The 25430-nt window shown below is 38.3% G+C and overlaps 1 protein-coding gene and 1 pseudogene across 2 annotated transcripts in view; one reads left to right on the forward strand and one right to left on the reverse strand.

Moving 5' to 3' along the window:
• The window catches only part of GSTCD (glutathione S-transferase C-terminal domain containing), a 189705-nt gene that overhangs the window by 121773 nt on the left and 42502 nt on the right, over window positions 1-25430 (reverse strand). The window lies entirely within an intron of this gene.
• Window positions 20457-21741, forward strand: LOC118853417 (annotated as a pseudogene).

Consider the following 25430-nt stretch of genomic DNA (forward strand, 5'->3'; position numbering starts at 1 on the left):
GAGTCTGTCTTCTGTCTCCCTTTACATCTATTGCCAATCCAGTGGACTCACTATCCCCCTAATAAGGACTGTATGCCTTTGTTCCAATGGACTAAATGGTCCCTTCTAGTTCTAGATCTGTGGTCGTTTCCTCACCATGTCAGCTGGAAGTCATCTCTCATTATACTCAATTTTTATAATCTCATACCATACATACGGCACCTCAACTATCATGTCTCAATTGTGTTATAGTTCTTTATATATCTTTTGATCCCAGAATAGATTATAAACTGTGGAAGGCTGCTTCTTCATTGTATTTGCCATAGTACCTATTAGTGTTATGAACACAGAAGCAATCAACCAATATTTTATATTAATTAAGGGTATTGATAAGAAATACTAGGACTTTTCCTTTAATAATCCAAAAGTCTAATTTCATCAGCATGGGTACTTTTTCTTCCTTAGCAGATCACAATCTATAATGCCTTGGTAGATCTTCTTTCGTGAGTTACAGTGGCTAAAAAATGTTATTACTCAACGACACATACAAATGTTGTCCCCTCTGATAGAATGTAGGCTCCTGAGAGGCCTCTAGTGTACCTCTAGTTGCCTAACTCACAATGTCTGACATACGTGGGCACTGAATAAAGGCTTGTTGATTGTCAACCCTCTGGTGATAAACTTTTCTAAACTTATGCAGGATGGTTACCACAAAAACGAAGTCTGTAGCCACACACATAATCTAGATATTTTCAAGGTGGTAGAACTGGCTGACATAGCCTTCCAAGAGCAGGGTAATCTTCACTCCATAGAAAGAACAGAGGAAGACATTAGTAAAAGACAAGGTTATAAAAACACTAAAATATTGTAATCTAGAAGTAGATACAAATAAATTCATTTTTTTGGATACAATTATCATTCTCTTATTTCAAAGGAAAGGAAATTTTCTTGATATGTAGTTGTATTTGATTCTTTAGTATCCTTCTAAAAGGAAGCATACAAATTACAATTAATAGAAAGTAGATGTACTCACAAAATTATAAAGAGGCACTATTTGAAATGTGTCATGAAGGTGACTTTCCTAGGGCTACAAATTCTAACAGTTCTCCAACTGAACAATGAGCTTGGGATGGAAAAAAAAAAAAAGAAAAAAGAAAAACTCACAACGCACCTGGAAACTTTCTTCTAAGTTTCAACAACAAAACCAAAGAAGCCAGGTTCTGAGATGAATGCCAATAAAAGGTTAATGAGAAGCAGTCCTTTACATTCATTGAAGCCTTGCTTTGATTTGTTGTTACTCATGTGGTTCACAGACTGATTATGGAAAGTCAGCTAAAAGAAAAATAAAAGAAAAGGAATGGGGTTCTTGCTTCAGGATGCTTGAGACGGAGGAAAGAACTAGTAAACCTATAAAAATAAACCTTCAAAGACTTTCAAAAAATTCCAAGAGGGTAGGAAGGGAAATAAAATACTTTAAAGCAGTTCTTCTGACATTTCTCCTTTCTCTCTCGCTCTGTTTTATAGAATAAATGTCTACCTAGATCTTCTTTCAAGGTTATTACACGTTGCTTCACTTACCATTTAAAGCGGGGGTGGGGGAGAGGGGAATCACAATTTTTAGCTTCTTTACTACAATCCTTTGATTTCTTATTAGGACCTGAATCACATACCTGAATTTCCATTCTAACAGTAATCACATCAAGGTTTTATTTTCTAGCCTCAAGCAGTCTCTGCTCCAAAAGTTTTCTTGCCCATTGCTTGAGTCCAAAAACACTGCCAAGATAATTTCATCTGTAGCATATGACAATAATACTTTATACTTTTATGTTTATTTAACTTTCTGAGGAACTAAAATTTCTTAGTATTTCCTTCTTATACAAAAATTTACATGTAGCTCTTATTAATGACCCCCATGAAGAACATGCTAAGACAAATTTGCTTAATTTAAGTTAGTGTGCTTTATTTTCCTTAATTCAACAATGGAACATAATAATGGAATTAGCTTCCCTAAAACTAAAAAGTCAACTGGACCTGAACCAGAGAATCATTTAGAAAAATTCCTCTTTCTCCCCCAACTCATTTTTTAACTTAGGCACAAAGACTATTAGGAATATACAGTTCTAGGAAGAATCATAAGGACAAAACAGTATTTGGAAGGATCTGTTTGTCATTGATGTGGCCCAGTTGCATTGATCTCAACCCATCTATATGTTCCCATTCTGTACAACTAGTTGCCTCTTCCTGCAAGTCCTTCATAGGGGGTTCATTCAAAGTATGGAGGGAGGAAGCTTCTTCTAGTTTTTTTGATAATAAGCAGATAACGATAGAATACATATGCTGCCCATCATTTATCCCTCTCACGTGGCTAACCTATCTTCTTTTCTCCTCTTCCACTTTCTTGATCACATCCCTTATCCCACTTCTGGGCAAGTCCAGGTTGGTTATGGATTGTAGCCCTTTTACTCCTACCATGTACCTAATATCACATATCATCTTGTAATAATACAGGGTAATTTAAAGTTAACTTAGAAAATAACTGAAATCCTGGTTGCTGTAGATTAAATATAAAATTGTTTTAAAAGTGGTTAGATATATACAAAGGTATTTTTTTCTTTTTAAATTACTGCTTCTAATTATTTCCTTCCTTTTAAAATCATGGTTGTGCCAGGTAGAGAAATAAATGCCCTGGGTGAATACATGTTTTGTGAGATTTGACTAGTTTTAAAAAGGCATATTTTTCTTTCCTTAATTTTGGTAAAGTTAGCTGGAATTCTCAAGCAAGTTAATCAATCCTCTAATCCTGACTTATATGTGTTCCTAATGTAACTCAGCCAGGTAGCCTCCCAACTGTTTCTGGACATTTCCTTCTAGGTAGGAAAGTCTTCCATTATACATTTAGAAACAAAATAAAATACAAAAACTGGAAAAATGCTGATAGCTCCCTTCCTGACAGTAGATTTTCATAGGCCACGAGGAAGGATGGGGACAGTAAGTGCCCAAGGAAAGGTGTAGAAAGGGTTGACTGCAGACATAAACTGTTTCTATCAATTTTGTTTATAAACCTGATACAGTTTTGTGTTCCCTATTGGTTCTAAATTTGAAAAGCTAGTAAGTTTAACATTTTTGATCCTCTAAAAACAAAACAATAAAGATATAATCGCATTAAATATTTAAAACTTGCATGTACCTTTTTTTTTCTTTAAGTCAGTGGTATGTGATTAGAAGAAAGGTTCCCTCATCTTTGCCAAGTATCACATAACTTCATAAGGAACTAAGACAAAAATCTGAACTTTTATAAAATCTTTAGATGCAAATGTTGTAATAGATTTCACATTAAGTATCTGGATACTTTTCTACAAAATTTGGTATAATAACCACTGTCCTCATATATGATTAAGCAAGAGACCAGGATTAGGGAAAAAGTTTTAAAATCTAGCAAGTCAGGACAAAAAGATACCCTTTAAAGTGTTTAAATACAGTTATTCTGCTTTGATTCAGAGATTATTATTGAACTATTCTAACCAGACAGAAAATTATTGTATTTACAATTAATTTAGAAAAAGGAATTCATTTCAGTTAAACACATATCACATTTTATTTTATGAATGTACTGTGCTAGGCGCTGGGGTTGCAAAGACAGCTATGATTAAAACTTTTTTTCCGAAGGAGCTTACATTGTGGTAAGGGAAGAAGAAAGATGCAACAAACTTGTATATAAGGGAGCACATTATATATTCCAGGGAGAGGTCTAGCCAAAGAGCAACAAAACATCTGAGAGTCACTGTCAGCTAGGGCAAAGGCCCAGGATGGCTTCACGGCATACCATTTAATTTGTCAACCTTTAAGGAGGACATGTCAATAGAGGTAGGGTGGGGTAAAGGGGAGGGGTTTGGGGGAAACAAAACCAGAAAAACGGAGAGAAGGAAGGGAGAGATCCATTTTCTAGGATCAGTTACGCTAATCAGTTACAAGAATGAGAGACAGTGTGAGGAAAGTCACAGCTAGATTATGTGAAGAATACAGGGTAAAAACAGAACTAGATTGTGGAGGGCCCTGAATGCCAAGATCAAAAGTGAGTACTGTATTTTATTTTAGAGGCACTGTGAAGCTTATGGAAGACTTTCCTACTGGAAGGAAATCCCCAGGATTAGCTCAAAAGGAGCCTAGCGAAAGGACTTTAGGAACATATACAAATGGGGATAACTGGGATTGCCTGTAATGCCTATCAAATCACACAGAGGCCAGGAAAAAAAAAAAAAAGGAAAGACTTGTCAGGGAGGTAGAGAGGGAGACAGAGTTAGGCCAGTTAGACAACGTTAAAATAATCAGGCAAGAAGAGATGAGGGCCTGAATTATGTAGATATGTTACGTTTTATACGAAATAAATGTTTTACATACATTCAAAACACAGGAAGAGACTCTGAGGAACCTGGGAAAACTTAGAACCATTTTCCTCAGCTTTGCAAATGACTGGGCAACTATAAAAAAATAAAATTCCTGCGCAGATGCAGGGGCGGCATCCAGACGATGTCGGATCATTTCTTCTCTTTGATGTAGCTACATCCAAACCATGCCCTGCAAAGCGTTTAAATACAGCTGTCTTGCTTGGATTAGGAGCTCAGTTATTTCACACAAATCCTTAGAAAAGAAGGCAGAGAGGCAGGTGCTTGCTTAACAACAGTAAGAGCAACAGGCTGCTGACATCTTTCATCGCAAACGCAGAGAATTCCCCAGGACAGGATTGGGAGGCCTTCTGTGTCCACAAGGAGCACCATCATCAAAGGCTTCCTGGGATTGGGGATAAGCTGCACGGCAGGCTTTCTTGTCCACTCCTTTAGCACAAAAACGCAGCTGGAGCTGAGCACAGGTGTACCAAACAGGAGGGAAATTTTGCAGGCCAACACCATGGAATTTAATGGGGCAAAGGGAGTGGAAAAGTGGGCTACAGTGGGGTGGGGTGTGAGATGCAAAAGAAAATTGTATCAAAATGTTAGGAAGTAGTCTTTGCCCCAAGACGGAGATGCATTTGCTATTTAGGAGTCTAAATGCTGATGACCTCTGCTATTAATTTCTGTTATGACAGGAAACAATTTACAAGCCTCTTAGGAGAGAGCTGGCTACATAGTTAGAGGGTTATGAGAGCTGGCTACATAGTTAGAGGGTTATTATTATTGTTATTTTAACTTATCTCTAGGGGTGACACAATCATATTAAGCACTGGCTTTTACAAATTTATATGGTTGTTTGGGTCATTAAAAGTATTACTCTGGGGATAAAAGGATGGTTTGTAATAAATCAAAGGGAAGGGCTGCTCCCAGGAGTCTCCCCCCTCACCCTCCACCCCAGACAATGAACAAAGAAAGAAAAGAGGCAATAATTTCTTAACCAAATCCACTAAATAAAAAAAATCTGAATTTCACATATGAAAGTTTGGTATAGACAAAATGCAGCAACAAAGCAGTATGTTCAAGTCTGTTTTTCAAATGAAAATCAAACTACCTCCTGAAGTACCAATTCCAGTACATTTTATATGAGATAAATGTTTTACATACATTCAAAACACAGTAAGAGACTCTAAGGAACCTGGGAAAACTTAGAACCATTTTTCTCAGTTTTGCAAGTGACTGGTCAACTATAAAAAATAAAATTCCTATGCAGATGCAGGTTTAACATACAGCATTATGGAAAACAAAAACAAAATTTCACTCTTACATTTTTGTAAACAACACCACCAACAAAAAAGAAGAAATCCCAAGTCCTTCTTGAAAGCTTTTTTTTTTTCTCAGATATCAGATTTCTTTAGATTATAGATCATAAGTTAGAAGGGATCTCCAAGGCTATCCAATCCAACCCCCTCATTTTACATATGGGGAAATCAAGGCCCAGGGAAGATAGGTGACTTGTCCAAGGTCACATAGACAGTAACAGGGTTGATTTAATGCAACAAAGACCTAATTTTATTGAAATTCAGGCAGAATAAATGCAGACACTGATGAGCTAGCATTTATTAAAGTGCTATGCACATAAAAGACAATTAGAAACTTCTGGGGGCGGAGCCAAGATGCCAGAGTAGAGGAAGAAGCCAAGTTGTTCCAACATTCCCCTCTAAGCAACTTTAAAATAACACCTCAAACTGAATTCTGGAGCAGCACAGCCAATGAAAGGTTATGGTACAACAACTTGGGAGCTCAGGAGAGATCTGTGACATGGGAGAGGAGGCTAACCAAGGGTACAAACGGCAGTATTACCAGCTGTGGATTGGGAGGCAGGGACAGCAGCAGCAGCACCTTCATGAGCTCTCAAGCCAGAGATAGTAAAGGGACCTGGCAAATGGTCAGAAAGAGATTATGGGGACCTCTGTGCTAGCACTGGATGCAGGATGAGATGCTGCTTGGTAATTCCACTGCCTATACCTCCTTCAGGGTCATAGTTCCAGGGCAGAGAGGGAACAGGAACCCTAAAGAGCAAGAGAGCTCCCAGTCACCAGGGATCAGTGACTTCACCTCTCCCCAAATCACAGCACCTTGGAAGCACCAAAAATCTCCAAACACCCAAGAGCTAGCTCTGAAAATAGAAATGCAGAAAAACTTTAAACTTCAGAGAGCGTGACTCCACCCCCACTCCAGGAACAAAGCCCATCTTTAACATAAAGTTCAAAGTTTAAAAATATTCTGGAAAAATAGGCAAACAACAATAACAAAAATAACCCCACCATAAAAAGCTACTTTGGTGAGAGGTAAGATCAAGACAAACTCAGGAGAACAATGTAAAAGTAACTACAATCAAAGCCTCAAAGAAAAATGTGAATTTGACACAAGCCCAACAAAAATCTCTGAAAAATTTTAAAAATGATTTTCAAAATGAAGTAAGAGTGGTAAAAGAAAAACTGGGGAAAGAAATGAGAATGATGCAAAAGAATGATGAAAAGATGGCAGTTTGTGAAAATATTGGGGTGTAGAGCAGTGTCATTTGGAAAGAATCTGTAGACTCAACCCATCTTCAAGGCAAGTGGCAAAACTTTCTTGTGACACTATAAAGCATACTGAGCTCCTTAGGGAGCTCCCAACCTATTAGAGTAAAAGCTTTTATGGAGAAAGCTTAAAGCATGGCATATCAACTAAGCTAATTAGGAGGTGCTGGGCAGAATCAAGGAGTGGTAAGTTCTAAGGAATATACAATTCCTATATTTTGGGCGCAGGTGTCTTACCTAGAATTCACTACTGGAAACCCTGGAGGGGGAAGGAGACGGATTCTAAGGAGTGTTTTTGGGTCTGCTACTTCAGTAAGTCAACTAGTGCTCAAGGCCATGCTGTTTATACAAGATAGCCTCAGGAGTTAATGTCTATAGCTTGACCTCTAGATTGTATATGGTAACTGTGGGGGTCAGTAGGATAGTTCTGTTTGTACAAGGAAGTTCTACAGGATCAGCTTGTTCCTGTAGCAGGAAGGGATAGTTTTCCTCACTGGGGCCCACTCATAGGTTACTGCCAGAGATATGGTCCTTAGCTGGGGTCCAATCACCTCATTAGAGGCACAAAAAATACTGAAGAAAATAACACCTTAAAAAACAGAATTGGTCAAATGGAAAAGAGGAACAAAAATTCTCTTAAGAAAAGAACTCCTTAAAAAGCAGAATTAGTCAAATAGAAGAAGTTGAAAAAGCTCACTGAGGAAAACAAATTCCTTAAAAATTAGAATTGGACAAGTGGAAGCTAATAATTCCATGAGACATTAAAAACAATAAAACAAAATAAAAAAAATTCAGAAATAGAAGAAAATGTGAATTATTTCATTGGAAAAACAACTAACCTGGAAAACAGATTAAAAAGAGCTAATTTTAAAATGACTCAACTGCCTAGCCATAATGAAAGAAAGAGTCTAGACAATCTTTCAAGAAATTATCAAGGAAAACTGCCTTGATAGTTTAGAACCAGGAAACAAAATAGAAATTGAAGGAATTCACTGATTACCTCCTGAAAGAGATCCCAAAATGAAAATTCTCAGGAATATCATAGTCAAATTCTAGAGAGCCTAGGTGAAAGAGAAAATTCTTTAAAGCATTCAGAAAAAAAAATTCAAATACAATACAGTCACAGTCAGGGTCACACAAAATTTAGCAACTACCTGAATGCTTAAAAAATTTCTGGGGTTAAGTGACTTGCCCAAGGTCACTAGCTAATAAGTGTGTCAAGTGTCTGAGGCCAGATTTGAACTCAGGTCCTCCTGACTCCAGGGCTGGTGCTCTACTCACTGTACCACCTAGCTGCCCCAATGGAGCCTGTCTTAATAGGCTAAGTAGTATCCATCTAAAACCAAGAGCAAGTATTATCTATAACTGGATAAATTTGAAGCCTTTCCAATAAGATCAGGGGTGAGGCAAGGATGTCCATTAGCACCACTATTATTCAATATTTTACAGAAATGCTAGCTGTAGCAATAAAACAAGAGGAAGAAATTGAAGGAATAAAAAAGTCAATGAGAAAACAAAACTATCACTCTTTGCAGATGATAAGACAGTATAGTTAGAGAACCCTAGAGAATCAACTAAAAACTAGTTGAAACAACTTTGCCAAAGTTACAGAATATAAAACAAACCAATATAAATCATCAGCATTTCTATACATTGCCAACAAAGTCCAACAGCAAGAAATAAAAAGAGAAATTCCATTTAAAATAACTGCAGACGATATAAAATATTTGAGAGTTTATCTGCCAAGACAAACCTAGGAACTATATAAACACAATTACAAAATACTTTTAATACAAATAAAGACCAAAAAAAATTAATTGCTCATGGGTAAGCCTGAGCCAATGTAATAAAAATGATAATTCTACCTAAATTAATTTATTTACTTATTCAGTGCCATACCAATCAAACTATCAAAGAATTATTTTATAGAGCTAGAAAAAAAATAAATCTGGAAAAAAAGGTCAATAACAAGAAAATCATTAAAAAAAATGTGAAGGAAAGCAGCCTAATGGTTCCAGATTTCAAACTGTATCACAAAGTAGTAATCATCAAAACAATCTAGTAGTAGCCAAGAAATAGAATGGTGGATCAATGGAATAGATTAGGTACACAAGACATAGTAATAAACGACCATAGTAATCTAGTGTTTGATAAACTCGAATATCCAAGCTTTGGGGGTAAGAACTCACAATTTGACAAAAATTGCTAACAAAATGGGAATGCAGTCTGGCAGAAAATAGGCATAAAGTAAGATCTCACACTACATACCTAGATAAGGTCAAAATGAATAAATTATTGAGAAATAAAGGGTAATATCAAAAATAAGGGAAGCACAGAAAAATCTGTCAGATCTGCGGTTAAGGGAAGAGTTTATGACCAAACAAGAAATAGGGAGCATCACAACAAGTAACTGGATAATTATGATGACACGAAATTAAAAGCCTTTTGAACAAACAAAACTAATGCACCCCAAATCAGAAGAAAAACAGAAGACTGTTAAAGGTCTCATTTCTCTAATATGTAGGAAACTGAGTCAAATATATAAAAAAGAGCCATTTCCCAATTGATAAATGGTCAAAGGACATGAACAGGCAGTCTTCAAAAGAAGAAATCAAAGCTATCAATAAGAGAAATGCAAATTGAAACTCCAAGATACCACCTCATACCTATCAGATTAGCTAACATGACAGAAAGGAAAAATGACAAATGCTAGAAGGGAGGTGAAAAAATTGGGACACTAATGCACTGTTGGTGGAGTTGTGCTAGTCTAACCACTTTGGAGAACAATTTGTAACTATGCCCAAAGGGCTACAAAACTGCATATTCTTTGACTCAGCAATACTATTACCAGGTCTGTACCCCAAAGAGATCAAAGAAAAGGAAAAAGGACCTGTTTGCATAAAAATATTTGTAGTAGCTCTTTTTGTGGTAGCAAAGCATTGGAAATCGAGGGCATGTGCAAGAACTGTGGAATGGCTGAACAAGTTGTGGTATATGATTGTGATGAAATTCTCCAGTGCTATCAGAAATGATGAGGAGAATGTCTTCAGAAAAATCTGTCTTATTGAACTGATGCAAATTGAAGTGAGCACAACCAGGAGAACACTGTATATACTAATAGCAATATTATATTGATGATGAACTGTGAAAGACTTAGCTACTATGATCAAGAACATAATCCAAAAAACCTATGAAGAAAAATGCTATTCACCTCCAGAGATGATCTAAGTGAGTGCAGACTGCAGCACACTGTTTTCACTTTCTTTATGTTTCTTGCTTTTTACTGTTTGCAACATGGCTAACATGGAAACACGTTTTATATGACTTCACATGTACAATTGATATCATATTGCCTGCCTTCTCAATGGATGGAGAAAGGGCTGGAGTGAGGGAGAGAATTTGAACCTCAAAAGTTTTTTTTTTTTAAATTTGTGTTCAAAATACAAGTAAGTTAAAAAACAAAAAAAGACACCTGACATTTCCTGAACTGAATGAAAGCATATTACTAAATCATTCTGAACTTTCCATTTCAGAAGAGGGACTCTCTCTTTTCCCATTATTATTTTTTTTTGGCAAGAAAAAATTCTATCACGACCAGGTTACATTTTAAAAGAAAAGAAAAAACGAAAACAACGAAGTTTTGTTCCTATTCACCATCCGGCAAAACATCATTTTAATGATATTTTTAAATTTTGATGATTTTTTAAAAAAAAAATCATTTTAGTGCCCCTTGCTTGGAAGGATGTGCTGAAACAAAGGAAGTTCCCCCTCCTTCACAAGGTGCCTGGAAAAAAGTCATAAAAACAGTTTGTCTTAAAGATTATAGTTGGTCTCAAAATTAACAGCTGACCTCAAATCTAGGACACATTTGCAGTGTGATCTAGAGTATATTGAAAAGAAGTCCTACATGATAAGAGGAAAACAAATCGCTTCCAAGTGTTATAAAAACACATAAATGCACATGTATGCTTCCTATGTGATCAATAATAGTAATAGCTAGCATTTATATGGCACTTCAACATTTAAAAATTTTTTATAAGTATCATCTCACTCTGTCCTATTTATGAATGTAGTTAACTCTCATACGTACTCATGGATGCTGCTAGAAAGACCAACCAGGGACTGCATATCCTACTACAGGCACAAAAATGTCTAGGACCATGAATGTCCACTGTAGTGACTATTATTGTTATTATTTGACATCTACCTAGGATTTTAAGGTATACAAATGCCTTTACACACATTATCTCACCTTGTTACTAATACCTTCTTTGTACAGTCTTTTTGATAATGGCTGTGGTCACAGTTTAAATAGAGGGTGTTATCTGTTTATGATTCCACATTTTACTTTCCTTGTTAAGATAACTTTCTCCTTTTCCCCCTCCTTCTTTTGCTTTAAATATCCTATCTCCAATGGTTACAGGCTCAAACAATCTGTAAGCTGAAATTTCATCACTGCAGGTAGTACTCCGATGGGAGGTACAATTAAATAAAAATAATGCGGAGGACTCAAGTGCCATGAGGGGTTTGTTCAAAATGTTCAATGAAACGGTTCAATTTTCAATAGTGGGGCTGATTTCAATCCTAATTGTTTGGAGCAGCATAGGGAATTCTAATTTAAACTGAGATGAAAACTAATGAGTACCATTCCATTAGCAGTGATGTAATAGCTGGATCATTAGTTTTTTACTCTCTTTGTTTAATTGTAAACATTTTGAATTTATATATTTAAAACACTGTTCTTACAAGTTTAGCAACATCTGAATCCTTTATTAAAAAATGCCAGAGTTTCTAGTGGCTTTAAGCTCAAGAGCTTCCTTACATAATTAAGCATCATTTTGTAGATGGCAAGAGTAGAGCTGTCAAATAGAGTCAGTTTAGCATTCATTACAAGGAAAAAATGATCTTTAGGGGCTTCCCTCACAATTATTTACCAGCTTCTAAATAATGGGAGATGTTTGCTTTTTTTTGCTTTCCACAGAAAACAATGTTTAAATGAAGGAAATACGTACTTATGTCTGAATAAATAGTTTCTTTTGGTATATCTTACCTTGAAAATAATTCTTCTCTGTTTCTAATTATTTTTATGGGGAACAACTAACAACAAATTATGATTTATTTCTCAACAAGAATTTAAAGCCACAATAAACTGAATATAAACTATTGCTAAATTTTACACAAACCTGCTTCATAATAACAAAAATAATTGTGATCAAGATTATCCACTGTCTACAAAGAATATAAAAGGCGAAAATTTTGTACCACTAAAAGAAATTCTTAAAGAAAGTCTCCTCTTCAAGTGGTATACTACTTTTGTGACTCCTAAAGTAAGTTGGGTGCAAAATGACAAGTATTGGCAAGGTGCCAAAACTTAAGAAGTGTCCCAGGGCCACTCACCAGAAAGGTCAGGCTGAATGAAAACGGTGCCACCCCAGACACATTCCAGCCCTTATTGGAAAGGGATTAGAACCCTTGGGTTTTGCTAGTTATTTCAAAGCAACGTTTCATTACCCACACAAATCTCCCTTCGTCCTTCTCAGCATTCCTGTCACCTGGGCCCAGTGTTAATACCACGAGCTTTTCAGTCTTCAAAAGGACCATTTTTACAAGTATTTCTGGCAATACGAACACTGAGTGTTTTGAAGCCGCCTTTATTAACTAAGGAAAACAGTCTCACAATGTTCCCAAGATAGAGTCCTTGTTATTTTTAGACCCAGCGTCTTAATAACAGCAAACCCCAAAGAGCCACAAATGGGTCCCAAATCACCTTAAGCAAATGAAACATGCTTCATTTCTCTTTCCTGTTTGTTTTTTCCTTAGAGGTAAGAAAAACTAGAGTATAACGATTATTTTTCTGGAAATCAACAAATTAAATTGGAAACAGCAAGTGTCTGTATAACCATGTATACATTTTCTTATGTCAAGTACTGAATTTTCATTGCCCTTTATAAAGACAGCATTTCCATAGTTTGCTTCAGTTTCCTCACCTGTAAAAGAGGGCTAATAATAGAACCTACCTCACAGAGTTGTTGTGAGGATCAAATAAGATACTTGTAAAGCGCTTAACAGTGTCAGGCACATAGTAGGTACTATGTCATGCTTATTCCTTCCCCTGTTCCCCCTTTTACAAAGCCCCTTTAAATAAATATAGGAAAATGAAACTACAGTAAAAATTATAACCAATTAGTTTTACTCATTCAAAGATATGATAAAAAATGTACCAGGATAACTAGGCAATAGCTTATGAAAACATTCAGCAGCGCATAAGATTTTCTGGTAAAAAAGTTTCTTTGAAAGAAATGTCTCTTACTGGATGGACTCTTACTCGTCTTGCTGCTGGCTTTGGCTCCTAGGTGCAGACTTCAGCTACGTTAGCTCCACATTTGTGAGGTATTATTCTGGTGGAATGGGGACAAGAGAAGCAGTTTAACAGACAATTTCTTCTATATTCTCTATTGAACCCAGAATTTTGGCACTCATTCAAAACACTACCATTCAAGCAAAGTGAAGAGTACTTTATCTGTTTTTCTGCTGATGTGTTATTAATAGATATCAACAAAAATACCTCCAATGCTAATGTATACATACATTTTAACTGTAGCAGTATTTTGCTTTAAAGTAAGGTAGATAAAAGCTGTCATTACTTTTGGTCTTAATGGTCTTGATGGAACAGAAAATCATTATCAAAATGTGGAGTTGGGGGTCAACCACAGTTGCATTTATTTCAGAGCTAAGACATGAAAAACTGCTGTGTTGGGAGGTGGAGAATCTCTTAATAAAATGGTAGAAAGCCTCTCGATACTTCTGTCTCTTTCTCCTTTTCTCTCTTCTTTTTAAAAAGTACAGTGTTTTAAAGGGCAGAGAAGTGACAGCCTCATAATCTAAATTATTGTGCTTCTTCATAGGCCTTCCTCTTGATGTGTAACAAAAATCCTTTAAAAATATTCCTTCAGTTTTTGTTCTAAAATATAAATAAAAAACCAAATATTTAAAAACCAAAGGTTGCAGGATAAAGACAGATGGATAGATAGTGTCTGTGCTAAGCACTAGCAATACCAATACAAGCAAAAAGAAAGACAGTCCCTGCCCTCGTGGAGCTTATATTTTTGAGTGAAGACAACACATAGAAGGAAGCCAAAAAGGTGCCTATGGGGGCAAGGTGGTAAAACCGTCTGGAGAACCAGGAAGACCTGCTTGGATGAGAGCCTGGGTGGCAGGGGTGAGTACTTCCTTAAGTAGAGGTTCTGAAAAGGAAGAAGCCAGAAGAGGAGAGCCATCTTCAGTATGAGAAAGTTGCTGGTACAGGAGTAGAAAAGCTGTCTGAAAAATTCAAGAGATGAGCTAGTTTATGTAGAAAAATTATGATAATTCAGGGAGAAGGGGATCAGTTTAGCTGAAATGTCTACATATTGGAAGACAAAACAGGTTTTCTATTTGAATTATCTGGATCCTTGGCTCATGTTTCCATCATATTTCTTTAAAAAAGTCTCCTTCACCTCGGGATGTCAGGAAAAAAAGACGAAGGCTTCGAGCGTGCTATATGGACCCCTTGTTTTAAAAAAAATGGTATGGGAGAATTAGAGTCATTCAAAACAGGCAGGCAATCCACATCAATGAAGGGAATGGCCAAACTAACGAGATTACAGAACCTTTTGGGTATATTTGGTCAAAATGTAAAACGCTATAGCTAAAAGCACCTAGGAATACCTGATGCACCACCTACTACACACCTAGACACATGTCAAAGAGATTATAAACAAAATCTGGAATGGATTTTATTTCAATTTCACCTTGCTATATATTTTGTAACTCAAAGGCCAGTTTTGTATTTTATAGCCTCTGAGATAAAGAAAAGAGTGGAACCTTCTTTAGTGATACCCCACTAGGCTCTGACATTTAAATTCAGTTTTTTTGCCCTTATACAAGAACACCAACCTAACATGATTTAGTCTGTGCCCTGGGAGGATAAAATAGTGGAGAATTTCAAATGAGCAAACACAATTGGAAAGGAAGAGTCTGCTACTACATTTCACAATTCCGTAGACTAAAGTTCAGTAACATGAAGTCAGAATGCCCTTAAGACTGAATATCAAAATCTGAAGAAATCAATGCAACACCCTGAGTGCCAAGTAAATACTCACAGCTCAATCACCAAAGGTTACTTCCTAATTTGTTTACCAAGGCCAGTTCAACAGCCTTTTATTTTTCTACGCTTACAGAAGCTATAGAAAACAGCATAGGCCAAATTCTAAAACAGTACTTTTTAAACAGTTCTAAGAAAGTTAAGTGTGTGGGAAAAGCACTGGATCCGGAGTCAGAGTACCTGGGTGTGACACTGGTTCTGTCACTTCCTGGAGCAAGACCTGAAGCAAGGCACTAGACATCTTCCAGCCTCAATTTTCTGTTGGAATCATGACTGTGCTTCTTGTATTATTTTAAAAACCATAAAGTGCTATATATGAATGAATCATCATTATTATAGCTAGGCTACTGTAAACTGCTGTTAAATAACCCTCTAAAGAAACAAACAAACAAAAGCCTTATTAATGGTCACAAACAAAAACATCTGATCCAGTAGGATCTAAGAGGCACAAGAAAATGGAACAAATCAATCACAAAGTTAGTAAGGACGCACTAAACCATGTAGTGATGCCACCAAAATCAGCCTGAATAAAAAAGAATCAATGTTTATTTTTAAGACTTTCTTGTACTGTGATAGTTCAACAACCCTCAGAGTTTTCTTTTAGTGAAACTCCACCAAATGCTTCCTAACATCTTAACTTAAATTTCTAGTGAGATATCAGGTCCCTACTCATACCTAAGATGCCCCTTTAAGAATATCAAGCCCTTTACCATCTCTAGAAGAAATACTCTGTTGCTTAGCCTTTTCTCTTCTCTTTAGAAGACAATCAGTAGAGCTAATCCAGTTCACATTTCTGATTTTACAAATGAGGAAACTAAGGCAGAGGGGATGAAATGCATCGCTCAAATGTTTGCTAAATGAATAATGGGAGGAGATCAAACTGGAATTTAGTCACAGGATCACAGAGTTAGAGCTGTCTAGATCAACCCCCTCACATTTTACCAACAGAGAAATTGATGACAAGAAAGGGAAAGTGATTTCGCCAGTGACACTGTTTGTACATTTCAAAGGCAGAATTCGAACCCAGTCCTCCAGCTAGTCAGCAGTCTTTCAGTTGTACCCTACCACCTCCCTTCTAATTACAATTCAGAAAGCAGAATGATATAGTAGAAGGAGTTTCCAGTATTGGCAAAGGATTAATAGTTTCAGATATTACTATACTGCATCTTAAAAGATGCACTAAATAAAATAATCCTTGTTACAAAACAGAGTAAATTTCAGAATATTGAAAATGCATTGGAATCTCAATTCAACACTACTAATTCATAATAAAGGGGTTTTTTTAACGAGATCAAAGAATGCCAAAATGAAAGAAAACAAAGAAAGTCAAAAATAATTACAAAAATAATAGTGGGAAGAGATTAGCATTTATATAGCACTGACAGATTTACAAAAATGCTTTACATATATCATCTCATTTTATTCTCACGACAACCCTGCAAGGTAGGTGCTGTTACTATTCTCATTTAGAAGATGAAGAAACTGAGCCCAGTAAAGGTTAAGTGACTTGCTCAGGGTGACAAATGCTTAAGTGACAAATGCTAAGTCTCTAATGGGGTGTAGGGTGTGCTCAGGGAAGACTAGTCCCTCTGGCGTGAGGGCTGCCAGGCCCTTTTCAGGGCTGCTTTCTACTTTTGGTGTCCACCTGTTCCACCCAACCTGTGGCTCGAAGAAGCTGTAACATGCACAGCGGCCACACCCTGGTAAACTATTTCAGCAGATGGGCTAAACCAGGTTGAGGGTAACCGAGGGGTCTCAAACCCATCAGTGAGTTAGGGGGGTTTCTACCCCAAGCATGTGAAGACTTCCTCTGGTGGAATGGGAGGACGAGAACAATTTGTTCCAATAACCATGAAAGAGGCTGAAGTAGGTGCTATGGAGCCCTTAGAGCTCAGTTAGACATTGAAGATGGCAAACTTATCCATTGCATACTGAGCCATCACATAGTCTTGATTCTGTCCTGCCACTGGACTGTGACGATGCTGGAGGAGGCCGATGGCTTCAGGCAACTCTGCCTCACTTAAATCCAGTTTATGCACAAATAAAAAGATATCATCCATACCATTTTACCATTTTACCTATCTCAAAATCCTGTGGTGACAGGCAAGTGACGAAGCAGTAGGTGCAGATACACTGGGAGCTGTAGTCACAATCCTGCACACAGGCAACTCAGGACATAGGGTCATATTCTCATTAGAAGCAGCAGTGGGATTCAGCAGCCCCCTGGGTGTCTGAGAAGCCTTTTAAGGATTGCACTGCTCACCTCCTGGTGTGAGGAAGGGGCTAGAAAAGGTGCCTTAAAAATAGTCTGCTTACCCAAACCTGGCCTGATTACCATGGCAGGAGGAGAATCCCACTCTGTGGTTGAGACACAAAAAAAAGTACAAAACATCTGCAAAGATGATTCTACTCACTAACAGCACATGAAATGTGTGCACACTTATAGACAATACAAAATCCAGTAGACCTGAAAGATGAACAGTTCTTGCTGTCACAGAACTCAGCAGATATCACATCCAAATAGCAGCCCTGAGTGAAACAAGGCTGGCAAATGAAGGCCAGTTTACTGAAGTTGAAGCTGGATACACATTTTTCTGGAATGGCCATAGTGAAGGGGAGTACTGTGAAGCTAGAGTAGGTTTTGTAATCAAAACTTATCTAGTCAATAAGCTTGTATGCCTGCCAAAAGGAGTGAACGGCAGGCTCATGACAATGCGATTGCCACTTGCAGGAAAATGTCACGCCACCATCATCAGTGACTCTGCTCCTACCATGATGAACCCTGATGAGGTCAAAGAAAAATTTTATGAAGATTTGGAGACCCTCATCATTAATGTGCCAAAAGAGGACAAACTTATAATGCTGGGTGACTTTAATGCTAGAGTAGGCTCAGACGATCAGACTTGGCATGGAGTCAGAAACAGCAACAGCAGTGTTAACTTACTACTGAAGACTTGTACATCTCATGACCATTGTTGGTGATCTCATCACCAACAATGTCTTCTGTTTGCCTAAAGGCAATAAAACTTTGTGGATGCACTAGCAAACATTGGCATTTAACAGACTGTGTGACTGTAAGAAGAGACAAACAGGATATGAGAGTGATGAAGGCAAAGTGTGGTGCAGAGTGCTAGACTGATCATAGACTTATTCACTCGAAGCTAAATATTTCCATTCAACAAAAGTGGCATCCCCAAGGTAAAATAACTACCAGAAGAATTAATGTCAACAGATTAGAGCTCTTCTCTGAGAGGGAACAATTTGTTGCTAACTTGGAGGGAAAGTTGAGCCAACACACAGTTGGCAACAGTGGAGCAGAAAAGGAGCGGGCAGCTTTCAGAGATTTGGCGTATAGCACTGCATTTGCTCATCTGGGTCAAAATACTCACAAACACCAAGGCTGGTTTGATGAAAATGATGGGGAAATTAAAAAACTGATAAATGAAAAACGAGAACTCCATAGGATACCAGCAGGATAGTTCATCCATCTCTAAGAAGGCAGCACTTAATTCCATCAAAAGTAAAGTACAAGCAAAGCTTAGAGAAATGTAGGATTCTTGACTCAGGAAGAAGGCAGTTGAAATTCAGTTTTATGCTAATAGTAACAATCCAAAGCACTTTTACAATGCCCTGAAGGCTATTTATGGGCTAAAGACCTGTGTTTGCATCTGAAATACTCAGTGCTGATAGAGCCACATTGATTAGTGATAAGGACGGGATCCTAGAGGGATGGGCTAAACCCTTTCATAGTGTTTTCAACATACCATCATCAATCAATGCTGAGGCCAGTGACTGTTTACCTTAGGTTGAAGTCAATCCCTCCCTAGCTGAAGTTCCAACTGAAGAAGAGGTTTTGAAAGCCATTCAGCTCCTCTTGCATAGCAAAGAGCCTGGGCTGATTCTACTCCAGCTGAGATTTACAAGATAGGGGGTCCATTGCTCATACAAAAACTGACTGAAATTTTCCAGGTTATACGGCAAGAGGAGGTTATCCCCCAGGAGTTCAAGGATGCCTCCATTGTCCATCTCTATAAAGGTAAAGGAAATAGAAAGTCCACTGACAATCACAGAGGGGTCTCTCAGTCACTTCTAGCAAAAATTTTGCCAGAGTGCTCCTTAATAGGCTGATCCTTCACCTGGAAGATGGTCATCTACCTGAGAGTTGGCGTAGCTTCAGAAAGAGCTGAGAAGTGATTGTTTTGTTTTTTACCCGACAACTTCAGGAGAAATGTCAGGAGCAAAGCAGAGGTCTGTGCCCAGTGTTTGTAGATCTGACCAGTGCCTTTGATACTGTCAGTTGTGAGGGCTAATGGAAAATTATGTCAAACTTTGGTTGCCCAGAGAAGTTCATGAGCACTGTACATTAATTTCATGACAGCATGCTTGCCTGGGTTCTGGATAATGGGCAATACTCTTGTGCTTTCACAGTACCAGTGGAGTGAAACAAGGCTGTGTGCCTGCTCCCAGGCTTTTTAGCATGATGTTTTCAGCTATACTGTCAAATGCTTTCAATGATGATGAACATGGCATCAAGGTCAGCTACTGCACTGATGAATATACTTTAAGAATTTACTGATGAATTCTTCAACTTGGAAAGGCTACAAGCCAAGACTAAAGTGGAGGGAATGTCGGTGCATGATCTTCTGCTAGCAGACGATTGTGCACTCAATGCAACCTCTGAAGCTGAGATGCAACAAAGTATGGATCAATTCTCTGCTGCTTGTGCTAATTTTGGCCTAACAATTAACACCACGAAAACATAGGTGTTCCAACAGCCACCCCATACCATCAATATGTGGAACCATCGGCAGCAAATGGAGAAGTTCTGAATTCTGTAGATAAGTTCACTTACCTTGGTAGTGTACTTTCCAGGGACATACACGTTGATAATGAGGTTGATGCACACACTGCCAGACCAAGCTCATTGTTTGGGAGGCTCCAAAGGAAAGTATGGGAGAGAAGAAGTATTAGACTAACTATCAAACTAAAGGTATACAGAGCTGTGGTGCTGACCTCATTGCCTATGAAATCTGGACAGTATACCAGGAAACTGAATCACTTCCATTTGAATTGTCTTAGGAATTCTGAAGATCACCTGGAAGGATAAGATTATCATACACTGAGGGCCTTTCTTGAACTAAACTGCCAAGCATTCAAACTCTACTTCAGAGAGCACAACTCTGATGGGCTGGCCATGTTGTTCGAATGCAAAATGTACGCTTGCCAAAAAAGACTATTTTATGGAGAACTCACACAGGGCAAATGTTCACAAGGTGGTCAAAAGAAGAAATACAAGGACACTCTCAAGGCCCTCGGCCTCTGTTCTCTGAGCCCAGCGGAGGAAGCCCCATCCAGAAACTCAACATGTCTGTTTTGAAGATCCATGCAAGAGAGATCTTTGACTCTCATGGAAACCCCACCGTTGAAGTTGATCTCTACATTGAAAAAGGTCTCTTCCGAACTGCTGTGCCCAGTGGGGATTCTACCGGTACCCATAAGGCCCTGGAGCTCTGAGACAATGTAAGAGCTGCTACATGGGGAAGGATATCTCAAAAGTGGTTGGGCACATCAATAAAACTATTGCCCCAACCCTGGTTAGCAAGAAAGTGAATACTGTAGAACAGGAGAAGATCGACAAATTGATGACAGAGATGGACGGCACTGAAAATAAATCTAAATTTGGAGCAAATGCCATATTGGGAGTGTCTCTGGCTGTTTGTAAGGCGGCAGATGCTGAGAAAGGGGTCTCCCTGTATCACCATATTGCTGACCTTAAAGGCAATGATGACGTCATCCTTCCAGTTCCAACCTTCAATGTGATCAACGGTGGCTCTCATGCTGGTAACAAGCTGGCCATGTAGGAGTTCATGATCCTCCCTGTTGGAGCCACGCACATTGGAGCTGAGGTCTACCACAACCTGAAGAGTGTGATTAAGGAGAAATATGGAGAGGACACCACCAACGTAGGGGATGAGGGTGGCTTTGCTCCTAACATCCTGGAAAATGGAGAAGCTCTGGACTTGCTAAAGACTGCTATTAGTAAGGCTGGCTATACTGATGAGGTCGTAATTGGCATGGATGTTGCTGCCTCAGAATTCTTCCGATCTGGGAAATGACTTGGACTTCAAGTCTCCTAATGATCCCAGCAGATACATCTCCCCTTCTGGGCTTGGAGACCTCTACAAGAGCTTTGTCAAGGACTATCCACTGGTATCTATTGAAGATCCCTTTGACCAGGATGATTGGGGAGCTTGGAAGGATTCTACTGCTACTGCAGGCATCCAGGTGGTAGGGTATGATTTCACAGTGACCAATCCCAAGTGCAATGAAAAGGATGTGAACAAGAAAGCCTGCAACTGCCTCCTCCTCAAAGTGAACCAGGATTGGCTCAGCGACCGAATCTCTCCAGGTGTGCAAGCTGGCCCAGTCCAATGGCTGGAGAGTGATGGTTTCCCATCATTCTGGGGAGACTGAAGATACCTTCATTGCAGACCTGGTGGTGGGCCTCTGCACTGGGCAGATCAAGACTGGTGCCCCCTGCCGATCTGAGCATCTGGCCAAGTATAACCAGCTCCTCAGAATTGAGGAAGAGCTGGGCAGCAAGGCTAAATTTGCTGGAAGGAACTTCAGAAACCCTCAGGCCAAATAAGATCTGTGGCCAGGAGGCCTATGAGCTCGCAGGCGCTAGCCACCTCTGTAGAAGTCTGCAGCACCAAGTACTAGACCAGTTTTGTTTTAGGGGCAGGGGCCTCTGCTGCTTAACTTCCCTCTCCCTTCCACCTTTCTGTGATGTTCTCACTGCTTTCTTAGAACTGTCTTATACCAGAGATGACCTGACATGTGGTTCTCTGTCAAAAACCCTTATCATCTTGTGACTGGGATATAATCACCTGGTCTCACCCCCAACCCTGGTGTTGATGCGTGGAGCCCTGTATTTGTGATGCAGCCCCAATGAGCCCACAGGCCAGATCCTTAGTGGCTTCTATGTGCAAAATAAAAGTATTCAGTAACCCACTGAAAAAAAAAAAGAATTTTGGAATTAATTGTGTGACATGGGAGACATTGGCACAGGACCACTCAGCATGGCATGCCCACATCAGAGAAGGTGCTGTGCTCTATGAGCACAGTAGAATTGAAACAGCTCAAAAGAAACACAAGATGTGCAAGTTTAGAGAATACAGTCCAAATGTTCACATGGACTAATTGTGCCCAACCTGTGGTAGAACATTCCGAGCTTGTACTGGTCTGATCAGCCACAGTCAGACACACTGAAACTTGACACTATCGTAGTGATGTCATTTTGGTCCTCTTCAATATCGAAGGCCAATAACCAATCTGATGCAAACTCTCGGGTCTCCCTGACTCCAGGTCCAGCATTCAATCCACTCTGCCACTCAACTGCCTAAATACTCTCATTACAAGACAAGTTGACCTATAATGCAGGATGCTTGAAGATAGCCATACATGTAACAAATGGCCTCACCTAAAAAAGCCCCTGTGAAATACACACTGTGTAAATGCCCCAGCCTGTTTTATTCACTGAAGACGATAATTCATTTTAGAAGAGAATATGTGAAATTTGAAAACAGGTACTATCATTCCTGCCATTACCATTCTTTCTCTTTTTAATAATAAATATTTACAAACACAATTTGAACCACTAAAAAGGTTGTAATGTGTAACATACTGCACAGTGACTAGTAGGTGAAAGAGCAACTACACAGCCAACGACCAAGCAGGAATGCTCAATATTTGGTCCCTTAAAGTTGGTGGAAAATAAAATTGATAACATTGTTAAGTGAAAATTTTGGCACCAAACTAAATTATGGATGAAAGGGTAACATATGGCTGTTGGAAAAGTTTGCTTCTATTCTCATTTCATATGAATGTTAATAAGAGTGATGGTACTTTTATTTACTGAATGAGAGGCTCTGAAATCCACACAAGTCAGAACTGCATTAACTTAATCCAACTACAAACATAATAAAAACAAACATCTTCCTTTATTTTTTCTGAAGATCAAAAAGCATAAATCAGTTTTTGTAGAAAGAAAAAGTTTCCAGTATAAAATTAACAATAAAAGAATTAAATTCATGACAGAAAAACATTCTTAACTTTAGAAACTGCTTTTTTTTAAATATACTGACTGAATCCCTTTGCTTTGTATGATCCCTCTTATCCTGGAGCCAGCAATAGCATCTCAAATGAATTCGTAGTAAGAGAAGTTTGATTTATTATCATCAATTTAAGGAATTTACATAGGTTCCCTCCTTCCCCCATTATTTTCAGTCAAAAGAAGATAGCGAAAGGAATAATGCCAGAACCAGGCACCTTCAATTTTAATCTAACTTTGAGATGATCTCTCCTGTTCACTAAAGAATACCGAAGAAATTAATCTATGGTCAAGTTTTCCCATCCATCTTTCCTTAATTTATAAAAGTCCCTCTAAGGTAATTCATTTGTGGGGTCTTGGGAACTAGCCACAGCTCCGAGGTTTTCCACATCTTTCCCTCCAAGTATCCAGTGTGAAATGGAAGAATAAGGATCCTTTATGCAAATGCTCTCTCAGAATCACATTTTGGATCAACAAAAGGATAGCCTTATTTATGTCATGGTCTGCCTTGACAGTCTGTTGATGCTTTGGGCCCTTTTATCAATAATATTTTTAAAAGTATAAAATACATAGGATTTACAAAGGAAACCATTATACTAAAATACAATGAACAAAATACTAAAAATACAGGTTCACAGACCCCCAGTTAAGGTGGATCACTCCTCCCAAGTCTCTAAGGATCCTCCTTTAGCTATTTACAGATATATGAAGCCAGCTTCAACAGCCATTTCCTCTTTTCTCTTGGAGGAAAATGTACAAGGAACATAGAAGGAAGGAAAAGAAAGATCTCCCAAGCAATGAAAACCTCTCATCCTGTTGCTCTATAGTTTCTTCATGAGGATCATTCCAGCCAAATACAGATCATCTATAAGAAAATTAAAGTTCCTTTCTTCTCCATTTCAATTCTTAAGTTCTACTACATTCCTATTACCCTGGAGGAATAATTCACATTATTTTCAGTCCAGATGGCTATGAAATTTGATGGGACATCAACAGAACAAACAGTACCAAAGAAGGGATTGTGACAGCAGGAACATAGCAGGAGCTGCTACTGACTCCTCTGACTTCCTTTAAGTCTCAACTAAAATCCTCTCTTTTACAAAAGTCTTTCCCAAGCCCTCTTAATTCTTGTGCCTTCCCTCTGTTAATTATTTCCTTTTTATCTTGTATGTAGCTAGTTTGTATATATTTGTTTGTTGTTTCCCCCACTGCACTGTGATTTCCTTGAGGCAAGGACCATGTTTTGTCTCCTTCTACATACCCAGGGTTTGTGGAGTGGAACTTGTTTTTTCTATGATGTAGACTTTTCATCTTGTACCCTCAGATAGAAACCGATTTGTATGAAGATATAAAGGTGACTAGATAAGGCAACATAGGAACTTCTCATTGGTATAATTTACTTCAAGGAAAAATAGCAGATAAACAAGAAATACTTGGGCAAGGAGATGAGTTCCTGTTGAGTTTCTTCTCTATCAGGCTTACTTTCTATAAATGTGGGCTCACTTTTTCCCCCAGCAGATATCAGGTTGGGTACCAAAATAGCGGATTAAAACTGCAGATACTAGCAATGACGTTGTTTATAGATTATGCACAGCAGTTCAATTCCAAAACAGTTGGAAGAATCAGGATGCCACAAGCAAAAATCTGAACAAAACTTAAGAAATCACATTTACATAAAAGAAACAAAACCAACTGTCAAATTTAAAAGATAGTCTTCTTGACAGATAGCTTGTAACATGATACTTAGAAGAGGATGTCTTGAATGCCTGGCAGATGTTAACCAGGTGTACGCTGGCTACTGGCACCAGGCTGTTATTTGAAGGGTTTAGCTTAATATCAGGGCAGTTGGTGGCCAAGAGGGAAAGGGAGATCGGACAAGGCAGATGATGCTGGATAAAGACAATGCAGATCAATCCCAGAGTATCAGGTTAATTTAAGTGGCCTCAATGTTTTCTTAGAAACTATTACTGAATCAATGTCGAGACCAAATTAATTAGAGTCATATGTAACTAATATATTCTTAAGGTGGAAAATACTCATACTTTCGGAAATCACTATTTTATACTAGAGTGTATACACTCTTATCCTAGCTTTCCTCAGTTAGGATTTCTCAAATCTTACTGGGAAATGCCAAATTGTTCATCTGTCTCGAAGACTATCAGCCTAAAGGTTAAAGAACATTTCTGTCGATGACCATTGGTAGAGAAAGTCTCTAAAATAATGGA

The sequence above is a fragment of the Trichosurus vulpecula genome, chromosome 6, assembly GCF_011100635.1.
Source record: "Trichosurus vulpecula isolate mTriVul1 chromosome 6, mTriVul1.pri, whole genome shotgun sequence".
Classification (NCBI taxonomy): Eukaryota; Metazoa; Chordata; class Mammalia; order Diprotodontia; family Phalangeridae; genus Trichosurus; species Trichosurus vulpecula.